The 21430-nt window shown below is 53.4% G+C and overlaps 1 pseudogene across 1 annotated transcript; it reads right to left on the bottom strand.

Moving 5' to 3' along the window:
• Positions 1–3337: 3337 nt before the first annotated feature.
• Positions 3338–21348, bottom strand: LOC114671438 (nuclear receptor-binding factor 2 pseudogene; annotated as a pseudogene). Its single transcript, XR_003721453.2, has one exon. The product of XR_003721453.2 is annotated as a nuclear receptor-binding factor 2 pseudogene (transcript).
• Positions 21349–21430: the final 82 nt, after the last annotated feature.

The raw sequence follows: 21430 nt of genomic DNA, 5'->3' as shown, positions 1-21430 counted from the left end.
GAGACTGAGGCAGAAGGGTCACTTGAGCCCAGGATGAATAATCGCATCACTGCACTCCAGCCTCGGTGACAGAGTGAGACCCTGTCTCAACTGCAACAAAAGAAAGCAAATTTTTACTGAAATTATATAAATAAAAATAAGAATATTCACAAATAGTTTCTGAATTTTGGAGGAATCAAGTAGGGAGAAAAAGCAAATGCTTTCACCCATAGTCACGAAGGATGCATTACCAAATGATTGCAAACTATAAATAGTTTATGACAGAAAAGGTACTTGAATCTGGAAAATAAAACATTTAAGTAATATAAACATCATCCTTATCGTGTTTTGCTTAATTTGGTTAGCAATTTTGGATTATAGGTGATTGCAGATACTTCCAGAGAAGAATTTAAAATAACTATGGGCCAGGCGCAGTGGCTCACGTCTGTAATCCCAACACTTTGGGAGGCCGAGATGGGCAAAAACCTGAGGTCAGGAGTTCGAGACCAGCCTGGCCAACATGGTGAAACCCCGTCTCTACTGAAAATATAAAAATCAGCCGGGCATGGTGCATGCACCCATAATCCCAGCAACTAGGGTGGCTGAGGCAGGAGAATCGCTTGAACCCACGAGGCGGAGGTTGCAATGAGCCAAGATTGCACCACTGCACTCCAGCCTGGGGTCTAGAGGGAGACTCTGTCTCTAAAAACTAAAAACTAAAAAATAAATAAATAACCTGTGGATGATAAAACCCCAGAATAGCCATAGTGAAAGATCTGATGAGAGTTTACAACTGGCGAGAACATTTTAGTATTTCTGTGGCACACAGAATAATTGCAGTATGACACATGTCAGTATTTTAGGAATCTTATGCAGTTGCACGTGTTTTGATAACTGAAAGAAAGTTAACGACCATTTCGTATTTGACAAACCTTCTTATATTATTAATGAAATGAGCCTAATCATTTAATATCTTCCCAAGAAGAGAGAAACATCCTTTGAGACCCTCCAGGGGACCCACCTGAAAAAATCTCCAAGTTAATTTTAGGACAAAAGGCTTAATATAGGATTTGGATTCCAGAGAAATCTGCCAAAGTTGTCAAAAAGTTCAAAGTATTTCCTTCAACAGAATCATAGGTCACTGCTAGGCCGGGTACAGTGGCTCAAGCCTGTAATCCCGGCACTTTGGAAGGCTGAGGCGGGCAGATCATTTGAGCCCAGGAGTTTAAGATCAGCCTGGGCAACATAGTGAAACTCTACAAAAAATACAAAAATTAGCTGGGCATGGTGGCGCACACCTGTAGTCCCACAGACTCAGAGGGCTGAAGTGGAGGACTGATTGAGCCCAGGAAGTTGAAGCTGCAGTAAGCTGGGTGATTGCACTATTGCACTCCAGCCTAAGTGACAGAGCAAGACCCTGTCTAAAAAAAAAAAAAAAAATCATAGGTCACTGCTAAATAATAGTTACTCATTTAACCAGAATGACAGTCAAAAGACTTCAAAAGGAATACAGAAAGTTACATACATGCAAAGCCCTTAGCCCTCAGTGTTCCTAACCAATCTTCATTTCCTAGGCTGATTACTTTGAGCAGGCAAATACATTTAATGACAGCATGGGAAATCCTGGTTACATGAAACAATTTAGACACATTAAGAAAAACTAGGCCAGGCACAGTGGCTCACACCTGTAATCCCAACATCTTGGTAGGCTGAGGTAGGAGGATTGCTTGAGGCCAGGAGGTCAAGACCAGCCTGGCCGACACAGAGAGACCCCACCTTCACAAAAAAAATTAAAAATTAGTCAGGCATGGTGGTGCACACTTGTAGTCTCAGCTACTTGGGAGGTTGAGGCAGGAGGATTGCTTGAGTTTGAGACTGCAGTGAGAGCTCTGATCACAATATGTACTCCAGCCTGGGAGGAACAACAGAGCAAGGCCCCATCATAAAAAAAAAAAAAAAAAAAGAAAACAGAAAAGAAAAACCAAGAATATAGAAGCAAGTTATGCTTGACTAAAACATTGCTCTCTATTCCTTTAAAGATAAACCTCAGGCTGGGCATGGTGGCTCCCGCCTGCAATCCCAGCACTTTGGGAGGCCTGGCTGGTTGTAGCGAGGACCCGTGGTAAGTAGTGTAGATCGTTGTCTTGTGTTGGTTGCTTTTGTCCTTCCTGGACGTGGTCACAGCTGTTAAACACCTTAAGGGCAATCTCAGCCAGCTGGGGCATCGGCCTCTCCCCTTTCCCCCGTCCCCTTCTTCTGTTTGTAGTTTTTCCGTACCGTTGGAGCGTCTGGTGTCCTGCCATGATTAACACTCCCCACAGCTTAGGGTCCTTATATGGGGCCTGGTGGCAGCTGCCCAGGACTTAGAAGTGGGATTGGTGGTGCCACAGATCCCACGATTCTTGCCCACATCTGATTCAACTCTTTTTGTGCATCAAATGCCAGTTTCTGCTTCTGGTGACCCCAGCTGTGGCAAGCATGGGGATCTGGGGGACAGAGCCACTGGCTTCCTGTGAAAAACCCATGTCTCTAAAAAAATTCTAATTCCTGAAAGCAATCCCACTGTCAGCTAGCCAGATCCAGACTGCCGTGTGGCAGCCCATGGATGTCTCTCAATCCCGCAGAGCACGAAGCACCGAGAAGAAACAGAAAACAGAGGTGTGCTGCACTTACTGCAGAGGCCCCACTGTTAGGCCCAGGGTGCTGCCGAGAGTCAGCCACAGGGCGAAGTCCACTTCCTGGCCCGGAGGAGCACAGATAGAAGGTCCCGGTGGCCACTTCTGCTCCGTTGAGGCAGGTTCTGTAAACCCAAAAGTATCTGCTACTGCTCTCAATCAGTTTAGAAAGTTTAGTTTGCCAGGGTTCAGGATGCTCCCATGACACAGCCTCAGGCAGTCCTGACCATATGTGCCCACGGTGGTCAGGGCAAAGCTTGGTTTTATACACTTAGGGAGACATGAGACATTCATCAATACACGTAAGATTGACATTGGTTCCATCTGAGACGGCAGACGCCTCAAAGCAGGGGGCTTCCAGGTCATACACAGGTTTACAGTTTTCTGATTGGCAGCTGGTTGCAAGAGTTATTATCAGTAGATAGGAATGTCTGGGTTACAATAACAGGTTTTTGTCACACAGATGAAACTTTCACGTAGCAGGCTTGAGAGAGAATAGACTATAAGTGTTTCTCATCAGACTTAAGGTCTGTGTTGATGTTAATGCTGGCTGGCTTTTCCTGAATTCCAAAACGGAGGCGAGTGTAATGAGGCATGTCCAACCCCACCTTCCATTATGGCCAGAGCTAGTTTTTCAGGTTAACTTTGGAACGCCCTTGGTAAAGAGGAGGGGTCCATTCAGATGGCTGGGGGGTTTAGAATTTTATTTTTGGTTTACAGTCCAAATGGCAGCCTGGCAGCCTGGACGCCAAGAGAGAGGTCCTTGGGAACTGCACCCAACCCCTCTCAGGCAATGTGAGCGAGTCAGCAGGGGCGAGCTGGTGTTACCCACTGCTTCACCCATAGGGAGCCTTTGAGCAGTTTGGGGTCAGGACCTGACATGGTTTGGACATCTGTGGCCTCCAAAACCCGTGTTAAAATGTGATCCCCAGCGTTGGAGGTGGGGTCTGGTGGGAGGTGTTTGGGTCATCAGGAAGCCATGTTTGTACAGGCTTCAGAACACTGAGCCAAATAAACCTCTTTTCTTTATTAACTACCCAGCCTCGAGAGTTTCTTTATAACAAGTCAAAATTACTAATACAGGACCCAAGTCCCAGTCCCATCAGAGTCACCAGAATTTTGTTACCCACACAAGGGGTGGGTTCCATTGCCTGGCAGGTACCAACCCAATGACCACAACAAGGAGGATTTAGCAAGGGGATTTTGTGACTTGGAACAATTAGAACAGCAGGACAGCTCTCAAGGCAGTGTCTCACCAAGCTGGGGGCTGGCTCAGCTGTTATAAGCAGAGGGAAATGAGGTGCGATCTGATTGGATCTTCCAATGAGGTAATGTCAAGGCACATGATCTGATTGGATCCTGCCAGGGGATGGCACCACAGCTCTGTCGCACTGTATCCTGGGCGTCCACTTCTTAACTCAGTCCCCCTCTCCTTGGCTCCCCAGTGGTTGCATGCTTTGTTATCTGGACATGCTCAGGGTATGTAAACTTCAACCTCAGGGTCCACGGCAACTGAAAAACAACTCACAACTTTTTTACATACAAGTGGAACCAGATTGATCTGATGCAGTTACGAAGAGGGCAGGGCAGAGTGGGCCACAGGAGTAGGATGGGGAAGTCCCCACCCCTCAGACACCTTGGCGCGACAGCATAGCCCCTGGGTGCTGGGCTTCATGCAAGCCTCTTTCTAGTCTGTTCCAAGAGGGAGTTTTCTCACTGAGCTCTGAGCTGGGCAATGAATCCAGGAACCACCACCTCCCTCCCTGGTGAGCTCCATAGAGTCAGAAACCTCAAGGAGTCCCCAGGTCAGTCCCTTGCCCAGGCCTGAGTGTGGCCTGCGGTCCTCAGCAGGCTAGTGCTCTGAGGGTCCTTGGCTGTCACACTCCCTGGCCCCGCAGGCTCTTGCTGGCCTGTTCCTGGCCTCAGCCCTATTCCCTTACCAGCCACGAGGAGATCGGTGCCTCTTCCCAGGGGCCCCTTGGGGCTTCCTATTGGGTGACAGGCACCCAGACCCTTAGGCTTCCCCGGGTTTCCACACTGCCTGCTCTGCTCCCCATGCCGAAGTCCAGCTTCTCCACTCGGCTCCCCATGGGACTATACAGGTTTAGTTCAGGCCCCGTCCTAGGCATCCTCCAGGTACTGACTCATGGAGCCCCACGGCAGCGTCATGCAGTAGGGGCTGTAATCACCCCCTTTACAGGTGGGCAAACTGAGGTATGACGAGGCCCCTTGGGGGAGCCACCCTGTGTGTGTGTGTATGGGTGTGCACGTGTGTATATGCATGTATGTGTGCATGTACGTATGAGTGTATATGTGCGTGTGTGAGCATGTGCGTGTGCATGTGTGTGCATGTGTGTTCAAGTATGTGTCTGCATGTGTTTTTAAAGGAAAAAGGAGAATCACAGGATTGTTTTGTGATAATTATTTTGGCTACAAGAATCATTGACATGGGTGGCACCAGTCTGAGGTTGGACAGGCAGTGGCTGGGCAGATGTCCTTGCAAAAGTGCCATGGCCTTTGTGCAAGTGGTTGTTTGCAGTCTTTTGTGATAGTTTTTATCAGATTTTGTGCCCGAGGACTCTCCACTCATGGCCTTTCCTGCCTGTATTTGTCAGAGTTTTTAGAAAAAGTGACTTCATTTGGTTTCTGACAACGTTCACAGGCAAGACTGGCTGGGATCCGCCTTCCTCAGGGAGGAGGCGCAGGTTGGGATTCGGAACCTCGCACCTGTGCCCTTTGCACCCTCTTGGGCCTTCTCTCTCCAAGGCAGCTCTGGCCGCAGCCTCCGCCCCCACTGCCCGCAGCCCCTACCCCCATCCACGCTGGGCATCCAGCTGCCTCACTCAGGGCTTGGCTGGGTTTAGCTGGGCACTGCTGTGGCCTGTCATTCTCTTGCTTGTGAGTCAAGGGGTCAGTTTAGCAATGAGGGGTGGGGACCCCAAAAGAGTGAGGGAGACGGAGGGCTGTGGCTGTTTCCCTTTTGGCGAAACTGCAGGAGAGCCAAGGAGCTGAGCTCGGAGCCCCCAGTAAAGACAGTCTGTGCAGGGTGACCAGGACTGTGTGTTCAGAGGCTAAACCCAAGTTACCTTCCGTAGGCCGCGATTGGTGTGCTCTGGGTCAACTACACGTTGGTGCCATGGGGGCCGCACTCGCAGCGCCAGGCCTTTTTCTGGCAGAGGCTCTCTGTTGCTCTCCTGGATCAGGAGCTGGGGGAAGGGGACGAGGCCAACCTGAAGCCTAGACCCGCCGGGGAGAGTTGATCCTGGACAAGGTTTCCCAGGAGGACAAGGAAGCTCCCTGGTGAAGGTGCGCTCCGCGCAGGCGCTGTGCCGGCAGCCCAGGCACTCCATCAGGGCCCCCTTATCCTTTAGGAGGAGTTCTCTCTGGGCGGTGCTCCAGGGCTGTAGGCTGAGGCATGACGGCCCCCAGCTGCGTAGCTCCAGCCCCCTTGTAGCCGGCTGGTGGGCAGCTCCGAGTGGGGACCTGGGACCGGAGGAGACTCCTCCCGGGAGTACCCGCTGCCTTCACTTGTCCCGGGACGCGGCTGGACCCCGAGTCATCGACCGCAACCCGCGCACGGAGCCTGTCTCCGGGGCCGCCGACCCACGTCCGCGCTGCCGCCGAGCTGCCAGGTGGCCCGAGGGTCGCAGGAGGAAGGAGGTGGGCGCGAGGCGGGCGGAGGAGGGTGGAGCTGCTATCGCGACCCCTCCTTCGGGCCGGCGGGCGGGCGGGGGTGCGGCAGAAGAGGCAGCGGGCGCTGGGAGACTCAGGCAACTGCGCCGCTCCAGGCCCTGCCTTGGGCGCGCACCTGCCGGGTAAGTGGCCACAGTAGCGGCCACCTCCGCCGCCCTCGCGGCCGCTGCGCGGAGCCTCCTGGCTTCATCTACGTCCTCGCGGCTGAAGCTGCGGCTCCCAGGCTCGGCTCTCGGTCTCCACTGACTGAGCGGCGCGGCTCCAGGACTCCGGGCGCGCCCGGCCAGCCCGCGCCCCGCGAGGGGGTGAAACTTCACCCAAGTTTGGGTTCTGGGGAAAACCTGTTGAAGCCGGGATTGGCCCCGGGCGGAGACAGAGACGAGGGTCGGGGAGACTGAGCCGGTTTCGGGTTCTCCATCAGGGCCGTCCAGAGGATGGACTGTGTATCCGCGACCCTGGGGTGTTGGTGCGCGACGGTGAGGAAGGGTGGGTGGGCCGTCGGACCACCGAGTAGAAGGAGCCAGCGAGCGGTGTTGGAGTGGTGGATTCTGCGGATTTCTGCGAGGACAAAGTTTGGTTCTTTGGCCAGTTTGTGGAACGTCTGTTTGGGTCCAGCGCCGAGAGCTGAGAGTGCCGCATAGACGCGCCCCTGACCACACCTCCTCACTCCAGCCTCCACTCCTTCCCTCTCACCCCACCCGGCCTTGGCTGGGGTAGGTCGTGGACTAGAAAGGCGAAGGGAAGAGGGACGGCCTTTCAATGAAGGCCCACTACGTGCCAGGCCCCGTGCCCGGCCCTTCCCGCTTCCCTCCCGACCTAGGGACTGACACATGTGTGCAGGAGGGGACAGGGGAGAAGACTCCACTGTGCTTGCGGGGGTCGTGGCTCCGCCGAGCCCTCCTCGTCCCTGGTTTCTGCAGTGAATGAGGTCCGCAGCTGAGGCCTCTGCACCCAGACCTGCGTCCCTCCTCGTGGTGTCCGGGAGCTCCGTCGGGCTGCTGCGCCTCCTGAGCTTGACTCTGTTTCTCTCGCAGCTGCGTCCCGGGGCCATGCGGAGGCCCACGAGGAGGCCGGCGGCCGCGCGCATCCCGTAGCCCAGGTGGCCCAGGGCTGCACCGCGGCGGCCTCGGCGCCTTGGAGTCCCGGTATTCCCTGAGGGCGCACTACGACGAGTTCCAGGAGGTCAAGTACTTGAGTCACTGAGGCACTGGGGGCGTGCGCGGAGCCTCTCTGCCTCTCAGGCTTCTCTCAGGAAGCAGCGCCACCGGGGCCTGGGCCGGGCTGCCGCGCTGGAACCCGCGCGAAGTGAGCCAGCTGTCGGGGCTGGTGTTCGCCGCCGGCCTCTGCGCCATCCTGGGGGCTTTGCTGGCGCTCCAGTACCTGGGTCGATCGCGGCGGGCGGCGGCACCTGTCCCAAGGGCTGCCCCTAGCGCAAGGCCTTCGCGCGCCGCTCGCTTCCTGGCGGCCAACGTGGATGCCAGCATCGACCCGTGCCAGGAGTTTTACTGGTTCTCGGAGGAAGAGGAGGTGCTAGTGCTGGCGACAGACTAAGTGTAGCAGGTGACCCAGCTCATCCACTCCGCACCCCATAGGGATGGCTGCAGATCGGCCAGCCCCTGTCCACCAGCCTCCAGGACCTGTCTGCTGGGTGGGCTTTGATTTCCACCTCCACCTGTGTCCGGTAGCCACACTGAGGGAGGCAGCTGTTGAGCACTGGAATAGGAATCCAAGCCCTAGGTTGACATCCTGGCTCTCCCCGCTGCTCTGCATTGTCTGGGATGACCTCTTGTCCCTTCTTTGTGGGGTTGTCTGGGTCCTGGGTCCAGCCACAGGCTGGGGGGCACACGTGGGGGTAGTGTTCTTGGTGGCCCATATGCACATCTGTCTGGACATCCACCGGCTTCACCTGGCCCCAGGATCCTGCACAACTACCTAGTGTGGCGCGTGGTGGTGGTCCTGAGTAAGCACCTGTCCCCGCCATTCCGTGAAGCGCTGCGCGAGCTGGCACGGGAGATAGAGGGAAGCCACAAGCTGCAGGAGCTGGCCGAGGTCTGCCCGTGCCGGGCCAACCACCACTTTGGCGTGGCACTTGGTGCCCTCTTTGTACACGAACACTTCTCAGCTGCCAAGGTGGGCTGGCCTGGTTTAGGGTTGGGAGGCTGGTGCTGAGCTGAGAGGGTGGATTCCTCCCGAGGCCATGGTCCTAGCATAGGGAGCCCCACACATGCCCCTGCAGCCAGTAGCACCAGGCCTTGCTAAGGGCTCAGCCCATTCTGTGGCACCAGGTTGCTCCTCCGCAGGCCTCCTCCTCCAGGAAGCCTACCTGGTCTGTCAGCGGAAGGTGACCCACCCCACGAAGCCCCTGACCAGCCTTCTCAGCCTTGCTCGGGAGGCGTGGCCTTAAGGGATGTCCAGGGTGGTTACTGTGGCAGTTTCCTCTTCTAGCCTATGAGCTTATTGTCGGGGGTGCAGGGCCTGGATCCCCATCTCCAGGGTTTCCTCTTGGTGCTCAGAACCAAGCTCTGGGCTTTGTAAGTGGTGCCTAAAGATGGGGCACTCTTCGTGCCAGGAGTGGTGCACCAGAGTGAAAGGCTGCTGGGCTGACCCTGGCTCCCCGACCCAACTCTGCAGGTGCAGCAGCTGGTGAAGACATCAGGCATGTCCTGGGTCAGCACCTGGAGGAGCTGGACTGGATGGACACTGAGATCAGAGTTGAAATCGGGGAGGACTGTGTCCCGGCCTCTCCCCTCGTTGCCACCTTGGCCCTGCCCCCGCTTGGTGACCTGAAGCCACACTGGCTGAAGGGAGTGGTAGGGTGTGGCTTGCCTGACCTGGGGTCCTGAGAAAGGCAGCTCAGGGTGGGCCCCAGTGTCCCCCAGGGAAGAGTGGGGTGTTGGGGGCAGATGCCATCTGGGTGAGGGCAGTGTGCATCCTGCAGCCAGGAGCCACCCCCGCTCCCACTCACTGTGTCTTGTGTGGAATGAGACACCCTGTCACTCGTTCATTCACCCATTTTTTCTGTATTTCCTGGGAGCCATCTGTAGCCAGACCCTGTTCTGGTGCTGAAGGGAGGTGAAGCTCAAAGCACACAGCCCAGGCCACAGTGTGGGTTTGGCCTCCTGCTGCCATGAGTCCTGGACACAGCAGAAAGTAGGCAGGTAGGGAGGTCTGGCGGCCCTGGCACCTCCTTGTTTCTCACCAACCATAGCCCAGACAGGTAGGGCTGGCAGGAGCCGGGGCCCAGAGTTCTAGTGCTGTGGGAAAGGGTGGGGCAGGTGCTGACAACATTAAGTGGAGCCTGGTCTTTGTCATGATTGCAGCCTGGGCTGGGCCAGCCTTGCCCACGTGTACGTGCCTGTGTGTGTGCACACCTCTTCCTGGAGGAGGAAGCCGGGGGAGGGACCAGTGCCCTGGGCCAGCCAGGCCTGGGCTGCATCTTCCAGAGCGGCTTGTACACTTGAGTTTGACCCCTGTTCCCTTGCACAGATAGATGGAGCTCCAGGGAGTCTGTTCTCCAGCAGCCCGGGGCACACCCAGAGGTGGAGCCTCAACCAGAGGATCTGGTAACCTCAGGCTGAGTTCAGAAGTAAATATGCGAAAAGGCGTCCAATCAATGTGGAATAAACCACAGGGGTGGGGTGGGGGAGGTATCACAGACTCCAGATTGGCAAAGACCTAAAAATCCACCCACAGGGAGGTGGAGGAATAGGCACCCCAAACACCAGACTCAAGAGCATCATTCAGGACGTCAAGATGTGCACACACCAGGCTGCAACAATTCCATCCTGGGAAAGTGTCCTGTAGAAACTTGGCACACGTGTCCCAGGATGTAAGCACCAGCGTGTGCAAAGTGGCATTGTTGAAATAGCCAGACATTGAAAAACCCAAAGGCTCATCAACACCAGAAAAAGTGTCAAGAGTTTCATAACTGGAATATTATATAGCAATGGAAATGACCAGGATTTTGTAACACAACAGATTAAATAAATCTCAAAAACACAAAGTTGAACAAAAGATGCAAATCACAAAGGAACACATAGGATAGAACATATCTTACACATACATGAAGTTCAAATGGGGCGAACCTAAACTATATGGGGGATAAAACTATGAAAAGAGGCCGGGTGCAGTAGCTCATGCCTGTAATCCCAGCAACTAGGCCGAGGCGGGCAGATCACCTGAGGTCAGGAGTTTGAGACCAGCCTGGCCAACATGGCCCATCTCTACTAAAACTACAAAAATTAGCTGGGTGTGATGGCATGTGCCTGTAATCCTAGCTATTCTGGAGGCTGAGGCAGAAGAATCACTTGAACCTGGGAGGTGGAGGCTGCAGTAAGCCAAGATCGTGCCACTGCACTCCAGTCTGGGTGACAGAGCAAGACTCTGTCTCAAAAAAAAAAAAAAAAAAAAAAAAAAAACCTATGAAAATAAAATGAGTATCCAAAAATTCAGTGGTGGGTGGGTGTAGTGGCTCACACCTGTAATCCCAGCACTTTAAGAGGCCGGAGGATCGCTTGAGCCCAGGAGTTTAAGACCAGCTTGGGCAACACAGTGAGATCTTATCTTTAAAAAGAAAAAACATTCAGTGGTAAGAAAGAATAGTGTTTTCAATGGGAAAGGTATGTGGCGGTGTGGGGGAACCCTGGCCACAATTTCTTGATCTGGGTGGCGGTTACTTTGGTGTTCAATTCTGTAATTATTCTTCAGGCCATACCTTTCTGTTTTATGCACTATTCATCATGTTTGACATATCTTAAAAACAAAGAAGGAAAAAGGAATGAACACTATGCAATGTGATCCAGATTAGATGCATGGGTTCCAGCCACATTTCCCACTTTCACTGCAATCAGCATTTTCCAAAATGTGACACACACTTATTTCCAAAGTGTGATACTCCAGATTAGGTGGTATGGGGCATGTTTTAGCTGCCATCAGACAAGACATTAAATAGCATTAAACTTCACAATGAGAAAGTTATTTTTTAGACAGGATCTAGCTTTGTCATCCAGACTGGAGTGCAGTGGTGTGATCTCAGTTCACTGCAACCTCGGCCTCCCGGGCTCAAGTCATCCTCCTGCCTCAGCCTCCTGTGGAGCTGGTATTTTTTGTAGAGACGAGATCTTGCTATGTTGCTTAGGCTAGTTTCAAACTTTTGGGCTCAAGCGATCTGCCCACCTTGGCTTCCCAAACTGCTGGGATTACGGCATGAGCCACTGTGCCCAGCTGGTTATTTTTTGATTCTCTTCCAACCCTTCTGATAATGTCAAGGAGAGAATCTCAGTTGGTTCTATAATGTCTTCACTGCCACCCTAACTTTGCCATCTCCCCTTTAACAAGACAAAGCATGCTTTAGACTCAAAGCACCTAAGGAGGCTGTAAGGACATTGCTTTTGGTGTGTGTGGAATACACAGTGGCTTCTGTTTACGGTAAGAGATGGTGGTCCCCCATTTTTCAGTTACAAGTTTTCTTTTCTAATAGATTTAAGGAAAATCTGAGCTTATGTAGAGAAAAATATTCAGTAATACCACAGGCAGTAATGTGGCTGTGGCAAAAAGCTGTCAAGGTGATAGGTGATTAGCTGAGCGCTAAGAAGCACGGATTTAAAAGAAGTAAATTAAATAGCCTTTGGGTCTGAGCTGAAATTCTCTCTCCACCACTTACTGAGTGTCCTTCAAAACGGAACCTCTCCAAGCCTTAATTCCCTCATCTACGAACAAGAAGAATGATAGTCCTGCCAACCTCAAGAAACAGAGGGAGGCTCCCCAAAACTGTGGAGTATAATTGGGAACAAGCAGCAGCACTGCATGTGGAGCCCCAGCCTTAGTAAACTAGGGGCGCATCAGAGGGGAAGCAAGGAGGGCTTTGAAAGGCCAAAGGAGCAGTGCATGCTCATTTTTTTTTTTTTTTTTTTTTTAGTTGCTCTATTGCCCAGGTTAGAGTGTAGTGGTGCGATCTTGGCTCACTGCAACCTCCACCTCCTGGGTTCAGGCGATTCTCATGCCTCAGCCTCCTGAGTAGCTGGGATTACAGGCACTTGCCACCACATTTGGCTACATGGTTGTTTTGAAAGGAAGAGAACACTGGTTCCAGGGGCTTATCCCAGGAGCGGACATCAATTTACAAGTGGACACAGCGTATCAAGCAAGTGTTCTTGTGCATCCGGCTAGCCGTCCTTTTGACTCATGTAGCGAGCTGCAAAGTCCTGAGAAGTTCTGGAAAAAGGTCTCGTTTCAGGCGTCTGTGCCTCAGAGCCCTTCCCAGAGGCTTCGGAAGGCCTCTGATCACAGGCAGGTGTGCGGGTGGGCCTCCTTCACAACCTCCCGGCTACATTATTTTGTTGTTGCTCTTAGGGTTGGACAAAAGTGGCTCCATTTTGATTCTGACAACTTTCACAGAGCCTGGGGCTCAGGGCTGTTGTGGGGACTTAATTAGTGCAGGGTCTGCTGCAGAGTTAGCAGGGGGAGCAGGGGCGAAGAGGTGAACCCTGACCTTCATGAACACGAGACAAGTCCTGAACACCCTTGAAACCTGTTTCCGAACTGAGGGTCTGCACACCACACAGTGGGCCAAATGGTAGCGGAAGCAGTTCCTTCCTAGAGCACAAATCTCTTAAATTCCTAATTAAGGGCTGTGTAGGCAGGACCTCCCTCTGTCCCATCCCACCTACCAGGGAGGGACATCCAGGCATTCCTCACACACAGAAGAACTTGGGTCAGGTATCTGGGGTGGGAACAAGAAGGGACTGTCCCACCCCCAAGGCAGGAGACACCCCAACCTCCTCCCCACGGGCTTCCTGGGGAGGCCTCTCAACAGGCCATGGAGCCTCCCTCAGCAGCACAAGCAGGGCACTGGGGCCTCAGCCTGCGGGAAGCTGCAGGCACAGGAGCGGGTTCAGGGAGGGGGCGCTCAGACAGGCACCCTGAGCCCCAAGTGGACTGACCCTTCACCCCTGCTGAAGTGGCAAGGGCCAGGCCTCCCCTTGGCCCAAGGATGGCAGCACAGGCAGGGGCACCTGGTAGGTGTGTGGTTCAGCCAAGTCCTAGATCATGGTTGTCCTTTGAGAGTGTGGGACAAGACTAAATTCTGCCCTGAACGGTGCTTCGGGCATCTATATGGATGCGTGGAAAGGAAAGCTTATGAAGTCAAGGACACTGTAACTGTATTCAGTGGTTTAACCTTGATCTTGTATCATAAGAACCAGGAGGACGACTGGTAGGTTGAAAACCTGTTAAAGCTGAATACACTAATGGAGAGTTTTGCTTTCCTGTTCTATTTTGCACTTCAATTTCTGGTGGGGTCTCAATTATTTGGCTAACTGGTTTCCAGAACCAAGCAATACACAATTTGTGAATGTTAAAGAACACAACACAGTTCATGAGCCTGGTTGAGAAAAACAACATTCTGAAGTAAAATAAATTATTTAAATGGATGTTTCTCCTAAAGTGACTTTCTAAATATTAAAAACAAAACAAAACAACAAACTGCCACCAAACTATAAAAACCCTTAAAAAGAGAGAAGGTACAAAGCGATGATCTTACAATAAGGTTTTAAATTCAGAACCTAAACTCAGGCATGTGCAAATTGAAGCTCATCATTCTAAGAATCACCTCTCGTCTCCAGAACCTTCTTGAATGTGAAAGGCATCGCTCTCCAGAACCTTCTTGAATGTGAAAGTCATCGCGTCCTGTTGCCTCCACCAGGGCTCAGATCTTTTTTTAAAAAATACAATTACTTTATTGATTTCTTACAATCAAATACTGCCAACTAGCATTCCTTCCACTCGCGGATCATTAAAAACAAAGAACAGACTTCCTTGGTATTTTCAAATGATGCATTATGCAATAAACAGAGTTAGAACTTAAAATGCACCCTTATTAATTATGTAAACTGGTAACTGGTGTTAAGAAGCATAACTAATAATTTGGTTTCTTCATAACACGGAAATTTAAACATTTCTCCTGATAGTCTTGAGGTTATCATTGTTACGAGTAGTGCACAGTGTGGCACATCCGGTTTCATCTAGAAAGGAGTGTCTTACACACCTTAAACACAACATCATTAACAAAATGCATACATCAATGCCTGAGACAAAGTATGTTTCAAATACGAAGCAGCCCCTCAGGCCGTCATTTTAATATTTAGGTTTTGCATGATCATTTATGGCATTATAGATTAATTACACATAACATACTTTTAAACATTTTAACCCTGACGATAAGAAAAATAATTGCTGCTTGAAAAAAATCTTCCAGGAAGCCATTTGATTGGTATCAGGAGAAACTGACCCTCCATGAGTTTAGTGTCTGCCACGTCGGCATCATTAGCTCAAGTCAGTGAATCCGATATGCGACACGCTTCACAGTGACTGTTCCCCATGTCCTGGCAATGCCTCTTCTCCCACAGTACGCCAGATGACGAGGCATTTCCAGCATTACCCTTGCCTGTGGCTTTCCCTTTTCATTGTTTGTTGCTGCATTAACTGTATTATTTAGTACTATTTCCTCTTCTCCCTTCTTCTATGGCCTTCCATTTTAATTACTCATAAATCCTTTCAGAATATCCTGAGAGAGCTCTGTAAGGGGACGCTCTGGAGATGGAAAATCCGAGGGAGAAGATCGGGTACTGGAACGTACTTGACTTTCCTGGCATCTGCTGCAAACCTCTGCAAGGCTGAAGAGGGTGTAGCGGTTTCCGAATGCAGAGGCACGCTCCGTAACTGACTTTTCTACAAAATCAGCACCCGCATTCAGCTCCTTTTCTACTGGACCTTTTAGAAGTCTGGCCTTTTCAGCCTTTACCTGTTTACACTTTCTTTCCTCAACCTTTCTTTCTCTGCCACAAGGAATTCCACATGCCTCTTCAAATCTGCAACTGGGTTGCCTGCTCCTCTACAGGTGTTCATCGTGCTTTGAGGCTTTGCTTCCAATACACAGCTCTGCTGGCTCAGTCTTTTGCTGAAGTAAAAACAGTCGTGTGTCTGGATCCCTGTCACAGACGCCCTGAGTCTCGGGTGGGCGTTCCTCTGTGGAGGGCTGTGCTTCTGCATCTTCAGCAGAGGGGCTGTGAGAGGCCTGAAGATGGGCAGCCCCATCCTTGTCTGCGTTCTACTGGGCCCTTGTCCGCGTCTCCTGGGCAAACCGGCGCAGTTTCGCGTGGCTATGCCTGTGCAGTTCCAGCGGAAGGTCAGCCTGCTCAGCCTGCGTCAGCTCCGTAGCTTCAGAAAGACACCACAGCCTTTCTGTGACAGGAAATCGCCTCTTCATATTTGCCCGCAGCTAATCAACAGTCTGCTCTGATGATGAGCCAGGTTGAGGGGCCTTCAGTTACTTCCACAAGACTCCAGGGGAGGCCGCAGTGGGGGAACGTGGAGGGGACAGCAGAGCAGTGTGATGCAGCTGCGGAGACAGCAGCCCCTCTCAAATCTTTAACCTGCCTCAGCCCTCCCAGTCCCCACTCTGACTCCTATCAGCCCTTGACATCTGTGATTTCGACCCATGAACACCTCTTACATCTGTGCCCAGCAAGGACTGGGGCACACTCTTCTGCAGGAGACCCATCGACCGTGCAGGTGACACAGCTGCTCCTGGCTCACGGAGTTGCCCAGGGACTGGCCACTCACCCTGGGCTCCCAGGGACCCCAGCCCAGCCTGGGCTCACACATGAGCCTAGAGGTTCCATGGAGGCAATGAGGATTTGTCACTGCCATGACTGTTACTTGAGGCTTTAAGTAGAAGACCATACGCAGCCTTCTAACCGAGTGGGAACCTGAGGTTGCGTGTCAGTAGGAATTTTATCTGTTGCTAGAATAGTGGACTGTTTCATACACCTTATGCTGAATGTAAAAGCCTTGGAATCCAATTATGGATCATTCCTGTGCTAAGCATGAATACATTTTTTTTCAACTTCAGTTTTTACTTTTGTCCAAATTATAAGTGAATGTAGTTTAAAGTATCAAACCGATCTACGAGGTTAAAACAAAACAAACAGCAGTTCCCTGTCTCCCTCCTCACATTTTCCCATCTCCGAGGCAACCACTTTCCCCTCTCTTGGTTTATTTTAATATTTACCACTGTTGCTAAATAAGATACTTCTTCATGTCTGAATTTTAAGCTATATATATATGCTATATATATATGCCACACACACACACACACACACACACAGAGTCTACTAATGTTCTACTATCTATTGTTGTGTGACAAACTACCCCCAAACAACCTTAAACAATGATAGTCTATTGTCTATATTTTGATCACAAAACTGCCATCTGGGCAGGGCTGATGGGACTGCCTGTGTGTACTCTGAGGCCTCAGCGGGCCTGGCTTGCAGGCTGGGGGTCTGCATGGCTGCCCATCTGGTGCCGGCTGTGGGCTGAGAGCAGCCCCTCCACAAGGGCTTCTCCAGAGCTGCTTGGGCTTCCTCACAGAAGGGCAGGTGGGTTTCCAGAGACGGGGAAGCTGCTAGTCTCGAAGGCCTGGGCCTGCAACTAGCAGTGTCCCTTCTGCCACATTATTAGCTTAGCAGCCCCGGAGCCTGGCAAGATTCAAGAGGCAGAGAGTTTATAATCATCTTCAAGCCACACCTTCCCACTGAGGAAAAAGAGCATTTAGCTTCCATTTCACCAACTGCATTCCCTATCTTCCAGTCCTCCTGATAGAGTTCTACAGTAAACTAGATCCTGACTCGGCATTTCTATCGTGACGACTGTGTAAACGCTATTGCCAGATCGTAAACTGGGACTAGCTACCTTTTCTTGCTTGCACTGCTGTTTTCTCTGAAGCCAATAATCGTCTTATCTTCACATGCGGATCATTCTGTACGTACTACGAATCCAACCCGAGGCTCTATGCCAAGTACTTCAGTGTTCTCTCAGGCTCTTCTGGGGAATTCGGCTTTCTATCCATGTTGCTGTACTGCTGCCCTGGGCGGGATGTCCTGAGACGGGCTGCCAGGCACCACCCTGGGGCTGAACTGCTCCCTCGCCACTGTCCCGAGCACTTGCTCCACTGCAGCTTGGAGGACCCTGGGTCCTGTCACCACGGTTTCCTCTCTGTGGCTTCTGCCCTCATTTCTGCCCATCTTTCCTGAGAAAGAAGGTGAGGGACATTTATCTGTTGAGAGCTCACCCGTCTGCAGTGTTTTTACTCCAGTGGCACCGAAATGTGTCTCCATGGTGGCAATCATTGTGCCCCCAAGGGCCCTTATTTTGCTCTCTAGGAACTTTTTATAACCTCCTCTCCTTTCACGATGGCTCTCGCACCTCCATGAAGGTGTCCACTATCTTTTTCTACAGCTTTCTTTTTCCTCCACGGTCTGTGTTCCCCACGGAGCTTGTTTCTTGTTTGTTTCAGGAAGTTTTCCTCCATGAAGGGCAATCCCTGGCTGTGCATGGATAGGCATGAGCGGGGTGACTGGAAGCTCCAAGTATACCAAGGGGCTTGCAGACTGAGATGCTCTGGAGGGTGGCCTGGCTGGGTCCCTGGGTTGAGGGATCTCTGAGGTCGGGTTGTCTCCTGCTGGGATGGAGAGAGAACTGACAGCTTCACCAGTCGCTGGTCATGCAATGAGATTAGATGGAGTCTTCTCATTTCTGGTCTGGAAGGGGAGGGCCTGGCTACCCATGCCCTGGGGACTGCCTGGACACGAGGGCTAGTCTCAGCACCCCTTATGCACTTAGCCACACATCCCCCTGAACAGGCCTGGTCCTGGCCCAGAGACCCTTCGTTTTGCCTCTGTAGGAGATGGCTCTCCAGGGCCCGCCGGTAAGATGTCAGGACAGGTGTTGGCCTCTGCAGACCATGGTGGAATCTAGGGAGCTGCCTGCCTACTGAATATGTTGTTTGCAACGTGATTCCAGCCATCCCTCTCCACCCCAGCCCAGAGGTCCCCGGTGCTGCTCAGTCCCAGAGCTGGGGGTCCTGTGGTGTAGGCTAGGGCAGTTCCAGCTGTTGCTGCTGCTGGCTTTGGAGTCGCCTTTCTCAGGTCAGTGATGCCTGGGACACTCACTCATCCTCTGCTTTCCAGGATCCAAAAGTGCTGTTTGCTCCTCTGCTCTCACCCGCCATGCAGTATGGATTGGGTTTAAAATCCTCCCTTTCTTGCCTCTTTGTGGACTTGGAGAAGGGAGTGAGCAGGAGCGTGCTACTCTGCACTCTCCATCCAGAGCCTGTAGTAATGACTTGCAGCCAGCTAAGTGGGCCCAGGCCACCAGGGCCACCCCTGGCTCCTCTCACAGGTGCAGCAAGTGTACCCTGCTCTCTCCATACCTGGCCAGGCTCCAACTCCCCTGGCCTGTTCCCGGCTCTCCTTCTAAGGCCCAACTCAATCCACTTACTCCCAGGTCTTTCTGGGACCTCCTGGTCCATTCTGGCTAAAAGGGACCTCCTCTCCCCGGCCGGAAGGAGTTCTATGCCCGGCAGGTCACAGCTGCACATCCCATCCTGCCTGCCCTCCCAAAAGGCACTGCTGGGCAGGCCCGGCTCCTTCGTCCATGCGGCTCTCCTCCTTCCCACCCTGGCCCTGCACACCCAGTGTTCTACTGACCAGCTGCAGGCACAGCAGATCCTCACAGGCCTTGTTCTCTGAACACCCCGCAGTGGCCTTGAGAGGCTCTTGTCCCACAAAGGAGTCCAAGCTGTCGCTTCAGCTGCATGCGCTCACCACGGGCCCTCCTTGCTGCACTGTCCTCAGGCCACACACAACTCTAGAGAAAGCCCATCCCCACCTGTGACTTTCTCAGCCTGTCCCCGCGAGGCCTCTCTGGACGCCTGCACTGTCCCCTCAGCCCTTTCTCCTGGCACCTGGGCCATCACAGCCCCTCCTGCCTGGCCTCCCACTTCCTGACTCGTGGCGGCACTGCTGGGTGGTGGAGTCACTGCAGTGGCCTCTGGTGCTGCCTCTGCACAGGCCTTGCCTCCTCTGGCGCCCCCTTCCCAAGCTTCATGCCCATCCCCTCCCTTCTGCGGCCTGACATCCTCCTCAGGGGCCAAAAGGCTGCCAACCCAGGATGCCTGATCCCAGTTCTTTCCTGAGGTCCTTCCTAACAGGAACTGGGGAGGCGTCAGTTTCTCTCCAGGAGGGTGGCTTCAGTTCCTTCCCCAGGCTGGGCCACCGCCTGCGTCATCTTCCCCTGGGTCCAGGGAGCTGGCACTGACCCTTCAGGGTGGAGAACACACCCACAGGCCTCTGAGCGTCGCCAGCCCCTGGTCATGGGATGAGGTTGGTGGTGTCTACCTCTCCTTCCCTCCCCCATGGTGTCTCTTTGAGGAAAAGACAGAGTCTCGCTCTGTGCCCTGGGCCCTGGCCGGCAGGTGCTGTGGGACAGCTCAGGGAATGGCCAAGTCCTCCTGCAAACGAGGGTCAGTGCCTGGTCACTCTTTCTGTTGAGTCCTTTTAGCGAGGGGCCACATAAGAGGTTGGGCCCCTAGTGGACCCATGGAGAGCCATCCTGTGAATATGCAGCACTGAATTGAGTCAACCACGTTCCTTAAAGGAGTGAACGCAGACGCGGGGCTCAGCATGACTGACGTGGGGAGAAGGCTGGGCCGTCTTCTCTGAGCTCTGGGTAGGGTGTGGGGGCAGCCTGGGCCTGACCCAGGCCCTAGTTGGGCACAAAACTGCCAGGTCACTGTAGGCAGAGACCTGAACTGACCCTCGTGGATACGGTTTCCACTTCCCCAGATGGGGTGGGGTGGGCTGGGCTGGGGCTGCCATGGCCTCCACGGCTCCAGGGACCTGCCATGCTCTGGGGCCAGCAGGGAAGGTGAGGTTGTCTGAAGAACCTTTGAGCCCAGCATCTGCTTCCCAAACAAGTCCAGGCAGCAGGAACCCCCTTGTTCACCCCCCGGCTACTCCTCACTGGGGCCTGGGGGCGCTGGGTCACAGGGACAGGTGTCCGTCCAGGTCTGTGCTGCCTGTGAGGGAATAGCTCCCAGGCTTCATGGGAGGCCCTGGGGGACAGGGCCAGCCTGGCCTGAGAGGTTCAGAGAGGAACTTGGCCACTGCTCCTCAGAGGGCGGGCAGTGTAGAGGGGAGGGGAAGGGGCTGGGATGTCTCCTATTTGGGGCTGTCACAGTCAGGCTGCCTGGGGCAGGGCAGCACCCCACAGCCTTCTACACCCCAGCACCAAACCCCCAGATGCTCGCTTGTCTGTCCCTGCAGATACTTGGCTCCAGGAGAAGGTTCTGGGGGCAGGAACAGATGGGGTGACCGTGGCCTCTGGGACATCTCCGGGGTGGCAGGACGCACAGACTGAAGGCCGCCTGAGGTGGCTGAGCCCTGGAGGAGGGAAAAGCTCCGAGGGCAGGTGCGGGGACGTCTTTGGTCGCCTCCCACAGCCAGCCCCATCTGACAGTGGCAGAACAAAGGCAGCAGTGCCCAGTCACCGTCGTTCAGGTGCTGCGAGGCACTCTGACAAGGGACCCGATTGAGTGTTTCTTTGAAGAAAATTCACTGTAACCAGATCAAATGAGCTTGTTAATCCAGACACCCCAGGAAATGGTGCGGGGGAGCAGAGGCCGTGCTCACCGGGGCTTTCATCCTAGTTTCTGGCAGCTCTCGGGGAAGCCAAGCCACGGAGCTTCCCCCACGGAGGGGGAAGGAGTGCAGGCTGGGTCGGGCTGGCTGGGGAAGGGACTGCCCAATGGCCGGCCAGCTCTGCCCGGGACTCGAGGCAGGTGGGATCCGTGGGTACTCGGGACACTGGGTGGGCAATGGGGCCAGGCTGTGTCACCAGGAGCCGGTTTCCCCTCCTGGTTGGGAACCCACTTGAGGGCCCTCCTCCCCTCCACCGGGCCCAGGCCAGCTTCTCTGTCCAGTCTCCCTTAGCGCTGCCAGGGCACCAACTCACACCAGAGCCGGGCACAGGGCCTCACAGAGTGCTGCTTGAGGAACTGCGGGGAGACGGTGTTGCAGGACCCATGACCCCCACCAGGCCCTGCAGAGCTGGTGCAGGAGGAAGCGGGGGCAGGGTGACGGGGGCGCTCTCAGTCCTGCATACTAATTACATTTTTAATCAGGCAGAATGAGACTCCGGCATCAATCTGCCACGTAGCCGACTCTGAATCGTGCTGGAACTGACGG

This window comes from Macaca mulatta, chromosome 12 (assembly GCF_049350105.2).
Source record: "Macaca mulatta isolate MMU2019108-1 chromosome 12, T2T-MMU8v2.0, whole genome shotgun sequence".
In the NCBI taxonomy this organism is placed as follows: Eukaryota; Metazoa; Chordata; class Mammalia; order Primates; family Cercopithecidae; genus Macaca; species Macaca mulatta.
The sequence above is the reverse complement of the archived record's forward strand: the minus strand, read 5'-3'. Positions and strand labels throughout refer to the sequence as shown.